Source organism: Phyllostomus hastatus, unplaced genomic scaffold (genome assembly GCF_019186645.2).
Source record: "Phyllostomus hastatus isolate PE091 unplaced genomic scaffold, TTU_PhHast_1.1 phas_contig_148, whole genome shotgun sequence".
Lineage (NCBI taxonomy): Eukaryota > Metazoa > Chordata > Mammalia > Chiroptera > Phyllostomidae > Phyllostomus > Phyllostomus hastatus.
This window is the reverse complement of record NW_025333607.1, coordinates 781,128-788,395: the sequence shown is the minus strand read 5'-3', so window position 1 is coordinate 788,395 and position 7,268 is coordinate 781,128. Positions and strand designations below refer to the sequence as shown.

General features: G+C 51.5%; 1 protein-coding gene across 5 annotated transcripts in view; it reads left to right on the top strand.

The window, feature by feature from the left end:
* Positions 1-933: 933 nt before the first annotated feature.
* The window catches only part of CHRM3 (cholinergic receptor muscarinic 3), a 458,960-nt gene continuing 452,625 nt past the window's right edge, over positions 934-7,268 (top strand). For all 5 annotated transcript variants that reach the window (XR_006783146.1, XR_006783147.1, XM_045816546.1 and 2 more), the window contains exon 1: positions 934-1,524. The gene's annotated coding sequence lies outside the window, so the exon portion shown is untranslated. The remainder of the gene's footprint in view (positions 1,525-7,268) is intronic.

Genomic DNA, 7,268 nt, shown 5'->3' with positions numbered 1-7,268 from the left:
TCTATTTAGTCTTTGCTTATGAAATTCTCCTTTAACCATTTCTTACACGTTCTTTTAGAAACCTTCGGAGGCTGGGGGGCAGCCTCCTTGGCAACTCTGCAACGTTGACATCTTTCACGTTTTCCTTAAATGGCTAGCCGAAAGCAGTAAAGAAATTTATTTTTTCCCTCCCTGCTTCCCTTTCCTCCCTTGCTCCTTCCTCTTAAGTTGTATGTGAAATATAAAAGCCTGGGTAGCAAGATCCTTACTTTTCTTTTCTGGTCCAGAAACTGTGTGCGTGGCGCGCACGCGAGCGTGCCTGTGTTTTCCACGCCTGCGTTGTCTCATTCACTTCCGAGGGGTGAACTTCCAGAAGAGGAATCGCCCGGACTGCACCGCATTGTTCCGCGCGAAGACTCACCATGTGTCAGGAGACAGAGGGCATCGGGCTGCTCTCTAAGGAAAGGTCTTCAACCGAGCTCTGCATCTGAGCTGAGCTGGAGTACTTCCATCCATAAGTTGTGTCCAAGAATGGACTCCCTCCCAGCCCTTACCCATTTAGAAGAACCCCACAACAAAACTCACTGACCAAGCCACCTATTCCTGAAGCACCAGGGGCACAACCGGGGACGCGGGTGGCCGGCTTGTGCTGCGGCGTCTCCCCCCACCTTCAGCGAGCCCACCCGAGTCCCCTCAGTCTGTCCCCTAGTCCTGCGGGCGCAAGACCGCGGAGGATCCGCCGCGGAGCCGGGCGCCACGCCAGCCGGCACCTGGGCACCTGGGCATGCGCAGAGCGGACCTGGGTCCCCCGCGGGCGGCCAGAGCTTCGCGGAGCTCGAGGCCGGAGGAGGAGGAGGAGGAGGAGGAGGAGAAGGGGGTGGGGGAGGAGGAGGAGCGCAAAGCCGGGAGGAGGCGCGGCTAGCAGCCGCCGCCGCCGCTGCCACCACCGCCACCACCAGGCAGAGGAAGAGTTCGCGAGGTGGAGGGACCCTTTTCCCACTTGGAGCGCCTTGGGTCTGCTTCTGGAAAACAGCGATAAAGAAGGAGCCACGAAAAAGAAGAAAGATAAAGAAGTGAGGGGGAGGCCGTAACGGAGGACGTGGACGGACAGTGCCGGAGCGGCAGGCAGCCCGAGGCTCGGAGCGCGAGAGGAGGGCGGCCCCGGGCGGCAGGTGCCGCGGGCGCGTCGCCCTCGCGCCCGGAACGCACGTCGCGGATCCGGAGCGCACGCTGCGGTGTTTCGGCGCCACCCAGGAGCCCCGCGCTCCTCGTTAGTTCTTCGAGCGGCGGCAGCGGCTCTGGAGGGACCGGTGATGGACCTGAGGGCGGCTCCGGGCGCGGGCGCGCGTTCCTAGGACGCTCGTTCCCCGAACGCCGAGTGGAGGCTACGAGGAACCGCGGGCCCGGAGCCCCCCGCGCATCTGAGGTGGGACGACGGCGCGGGACCGCACCTACGGTGCAGAGGCCAGTTGAGGACACTCCACACCGGCCGCCCTGCCTCCTGCCCTAACGCGCTGCGGAAGTAGGAAAAAGTTTCCAGCTTGGGTAAGAAATGGCTTTGCTTTGGGGATTTAAATTGGGTTCTGGAGAGAGACGTGGAAGCTGGTCTCTCAATTCAGGGTGAGGCGTGCCTGGTGGCTGGGGGCTTGAACCCGGAGAGAGCGCGGTCTGGCGCGGAGCTGAGCTCTGGGACGGAGGGCAGGGGAACCGGGTGATAACCACTGCCGGGAACGGCTCGGGAATGGTGGCCCGGCGGGGAGTCGGGGACGTCCTCTGCGCTGGGATTCCTTCTCCTTCCTGCCGGATCCGAGGCACCAAGTGTGAGGACGGGAGTAGCCGAGGGCTTGGTGTGTGTGGCGCGCGTGTGCGCTGTCCTGACGCTTTTGAGAAGCTAAAGCAGACCCCACCGACCTTGCAGTGGGCGGTGGTTTCGAGCGCCTTTCAGACTGAAGACGCGAATCTAGCGTTTAGTGTAGCACCTGGTGAAGGTACGAAATCCAGGTGCGCGTCGTTACTGCCCCGGGGAGTCCACACGGGCCGAGCGCGGCGGCGGGTGCACTGCACACGGTCTGCTCTCTCGAACCCTCCACCGCACAGCTGCCTCACAGCTGCGTTAGCGTCTGCGTGTTTTCAAACGCTGGGGTGGGGGGCAGGTGAGCCACCGCGGGACCCGCTCGCCTGCCTCGCGCTGTCGGATAGCGATCCTTCTGGCTGCACACAGCTGGGAAGGGGCAAAGAGCCAGGGACCAGGACTCGCATCCATATGGACGGATTTCAGGAATTCAAACGTTCACTTGTCTGCAAGCGCATTTGAACCTGTCCGCCGTCCGCGTTGGAAACGCGAAAGGACGGCCCTCCTTAGGACACACGCGTGTTTGTATAGGAGCGATTTCGTCCGTGAGGGCACCGGTATCTCACTGAATGCTTCGCACGCACCTTTCCTTCCCCCCTGTGCCCTGAGTGCCAACGAAGCAGGTAGCCCAGTCCCCCATTTTGGATCTTTCATGGTTACTGTTTGAATACTAACCTTTCGTGAAAGGAGCATTTGTTGAATACGTAGTTCCAAATATTTTTAGGTTGCGAGGCATTGTATTGCCTGCACATGCATCACCATTGCCTGCGTTTAAAGCAATGCCCTGCGTTTACTTAAGAGACCCCCGCGTAAGACCCTGCACTTCAGAAAGGCGAGAGCCGAGCCCGGAACAAATGCGCACATACAGACAGGGTGTGCTGGGAGCTATTAATGAAAAACGGAGGGCTCTCTGTTCACAGACACGGCTTGAGTGCACCCTCTCGTTATAGGAGCCGGTATTGCCCCGTGTCCACAGCCCGCGCCTGCCCGTCCTGGGTGCCGCCCTCCTGTCCCGGAATGTGGTTGAGGTCGCACACTCCCTTCTCCGAATAACCTGCCTGGAGCCGTGTTTAAATGGTCTGTCTCAACGAGCTCCACACAGACTTAGCTATTGCTGAGCTAGAAAGCACATTATTTTTGAGATGAGTTTCCATATGGGACTATAACCTTAGCTTAAATTATTACTTTAAAATTAATTACAGTGCAAATCTGATTTAGACTGTTTCTGTAAGCTGGGAGCGACCTAAGATTAAATTTAATATGAATATACCCGTGTTGAAGTACTACTTTAAAAAACCACAAATATTTATTCAAATGGACCTGATATTTGAAAAGAAAGTGAATGAAAAGCAAATTAAAAAAATCTCTGACAATATGTCTTTTGCACGGAAAATTATTGTAAAACAAAGTGTAATTTGGAAGAATGGATTAGCATGTGTGTGGAACTGGTCAAGATTTAGAGAAAGATTGTGAATGTTATAAGAGTAGTTCTTCATTAACCTACACTTAAATTTATTTAGGAAACTTCCCTTTAAAGTTTAGAGAAATGTACCAATATACATTATTTTCTTCCTGTGAAAACAAGTAAAATATCGTTCAAAAGCATTATTTTTTTTCTGAAAATCATTTAGTCAGACTTAAAAGTTCCTTACGGTGCACCTCTCACTTTCTTTTCCTTATAAAGACAAGTGATTTATTTTCTTACAAAAATTGTAATTTTAAGGTACGATGTAAACGTATGAGTCTCTCTCAGTGATATTTTAGCTTTTAATTGCACGCAGCCTGTTAAAAATGAGCCTGGAAAGTTGTTCAATCACTAGGTATGTTGGATCCACAGCAGCAGAGCGAAGGGACAGAAAATTAAAGATATGATTAAAGTTAAGTTGCTTATGTATGGGAAAAATATAAATTAATCAGTTTTTAGGTTTTTACTTAGAAGGTCCTCTATCATTTCCTAAGCCAGCACATTGCTGTTGGTTCATAAAGTTGTTAACATTGGCAGAACCGGCTACTTCCTCCTGAGCGGCCTGGACACTGTTGGCAACCCTGGGCAGAGAGAGACCCGTCTTGTTTGTGGTGAGGGTGCGGTCTCCTGAGAACTGCGGCTGCGTGGGGGCGCTGCACCTCTGAGACCGACCGATGCTCGGTGAGTCTCACGCAGATGGGAGCTGGCCCGGGTGCAGAGAGAGGTAACTGCTCCTCACTTACAGATTCTGATTTTATATCATAATACATTCTTGTTCTCAGGTTGTGGTTGAAGTATCAGTGAGTAGCTGGAAATGTTTTATTTTATGTAATGTGTGTCTGAATTTAAAATATAATTTTTCTTACAGAAGAATATCAAAAGGGCATGTATGTCTCCAATAAAAAAATAATCAAATGCCTCCACCAGTGACCCTTTGAAAGAGTTCGTCAGCATAAGGAAATGTGCCTTATACTTAGTCCTTGAGTGAGTGAGGGCTGCGGACTGGGTGCTCCATGGATTTGTCAGCCTCACTGGGTCCAGTGGGACCCTTGTCTAGGTATTAGTATTCTTAACAGAATTCTGAAACAGAATTTCAACTTCAGCTGAAAGTATTCTTTTTAGGGGGACATGAGAAGAGATTATCTAATTAATTCGAGAGGAAGCAAAGCCTGTCATAGGGGAAGTTAGTTTCTTGTCTCTGATAGACTCTGTCTTCTCCATTGAGGTCATGACCCTCATTCACATCCTTCAGAGTAGCTATTGGGATTCTGACTCAGCAGGTGCACCTCTGCCCCCACCCTGCGGGTCCCCAGAGAAAGGCCTTTCGGGTGCAAATGGTGCCCCTACCAGCTGTGACCCAGCCTCTGCAAGGTTCTGCCGAGCTTTTCCATTCCCCAAAAGTTGCATATCCTGGGCAGTACCGACATTCCTGAGCATCAGCTTCAAACAAATGAAGACGGTTTTCAGATTTGTTGCATTGAAGTGCAGTGGGCCTCATTTGAAACTGCCCCTGCCTGTCTTTCCCAGTGTCCAGCGGAGGTTAGGGCAGGTTCCCTGTGCACACTGTAGATGGTTTGGAGGTTTGAAAGCACGATGCCCGTGGTAGTGCTTTCTGAAGGGTCCCTGGAGCACTGTGTCGTGCAGTGAATGGTTTGGACTCACGTCCACCTTCATGTTCCTTGACAGGCTGAGAGCCCATGTGCAGGCACCCTCGGGCTGAGGAGCTGGCTGCCAGGTGCTCCTTTTTGTCCAGATGTTTCGGTGGCTTGTTGTGTCCCCAGCGTCTGGCAGGCTGGCCACCAGGCCACAGAGTTGCTCTCCCACCTGTTGGAACTTCCTGCTGACACCTTCCTGAGGGCCAAGTGCCCTGGCTGGCTAGGCTTTCTCAGCATGCTCTGCTGCTGCCACTTGCCACAGTGACACAGACCTGGGAGCCACTATTGATGGAGAGCTGGCAGAAGGAACATTGGAGCTACTGCCATCTCTTTCTCACCAACTGTGCCAGCTCATCCTGAGGCAGCTCAAGTATGAGAACTTAGAGGAGAAACATTGATGGAAGAAACAATGAATACGATTAGGTGAGCAGTAGCTGGCAGGTGCCTGTGGTCTTTGAGGTCTTGCCTTCCCAGCCCTGCTCTGCAGGAGATCAGGGACGGACTCTGATACTTCTGCCAGGAGCAGAGTGCACTTGGAGGGAGTCTGAGATGGTTTTCCTGCCCTCGCCCTGGTCAGTGCAGCAGTTCCCCTGCTCAGCAGCCTCAGTTTCTCTGCCTCTTGTCAGATGTGCCACTTCACAGCACTAGGCTTCTCTTATGTTTTCAATTTGCATGTTTAGTACTGGACGCAGGTCTTGCTTTAGCTCTGACCTTGGCAGTTAACCTCATCCTTGCAAGAACTCCTCTCCAGGAGCAAGTCTCCAGGTTTTCTCTTCTCAGTCGTAGGTGCAGTCCTGAAACAGACAAACCCCTGGCCTTGGGGCACTGTCACCCTCCTGACAGCGTATCATCTCTGCCTGGAGACTTGGCTGCCAAGTTCCACTCGACACATAAAATCTCCTTGCGTGTCATTGTTGGCAGGATCAAATCTCAGCTCTCCACTCTCCTCCTGGCCTCTGTAATTTGAGTGGCTGAATATCAGCTGCAAAACTAATCCTTTGTTAGGTCATTTGTCCTAGCCTAGCCCTAGCTTATTTCCTGTCCTCAGTGCTGCCTTGAAATCCAGCACAACAGCTGAGCCGTGACATATGCTACCTTCAGTCACCCCTGCTGCAGGAAGTGGTGCTGGCACAGGCATTCTGGATCAGGCAGGATCTCCTCCTGCTACTGCTGTTCAGATAATGTTCAGGGGAGGTTAAACTAAGTAACATGTTACCTGCCTGTTTCAAAGAGGATGGGGCTTCCGGGTGTCTACTGCAATGGACCGTGCAATGAAACCTCTAATTTGTCACTGGTAGTTACAGCTGTGGGGTTGGATTCACACAACAGTGCCCTGGCAGTAAGCTGTGGGACAAGGGATCTGCTGACAGCCTTGGTCCGTGGCTTCTGACATATCACTTTGTAGTGGGTTGCCCAGGAGACCTGGGCTGGCGAGAAACCTAGTCACTGCTTACCCGAAGCACCACTTCTTGCCCACAGCCACGAAGTTTCATGCAGGCAGCTCTCACTGCAGTGGGTCCCAATCTAGTGGTATTTTGCAAATTCCAAGAGATCATATAAATTTCAAGTATTATTGAGTTCTATTCATTGATCCATCCGTCTCTATGTACATACCTGTATCTATGGGCATTCATTTAAAACTATTATTGAACACAGTGGCTTTCTGTGATTTTCCATTTTCTTAGTTCAAAATACTCTGAAAGCACAACTTCTCTGATGTAGAGACCCCTGAAGTCATTTGGATTGGAAAGAAGACCTTCCTGTGTTCTGTGCCTGCGATTCCTCGGTATGTGACAGTGCATGCGTGTGCACCATCTGGTGGGCAAGGAGACACGAAGGGGTGCTGGGTTGACCCGTGTTCCATTATATGGGGCCCTCCTTTCTTTCCTCATTCACCCCAAATCCTTTTCATCATACAGGAGCCAGACAACTGTTGCCACTTTCCTTGAGTGTAGCTACCACTCTACTCTCTCTGTAAATTACTTTAAACCCCTTAATTATAAGAAACTAAGAACTTATCTAAGCATCTACAAACTGCCTGTTGTTCCTTCTCTGAATTCTGGTTGTGCTCTTTATCTTTACGGTCGAATTTGGTAGTTAGGGATACTCCAGGCAGCATTTATGATTCTCCACAAACGAGTTAACTTCATGTGAGGACATGAGAAGGGCATTTCGATAAATGCTCTCATGTAGTGAGTCCATCTGCCTTCTCTCTGCTTTCTTCTCACACGCATGGCACAGCTCAGGCCACTTGGCCTGGGAGTGCTGTCTGATGTGCAGGCTGTGGGCGTCCTTTTTTGGACACATAGGAGAGTGA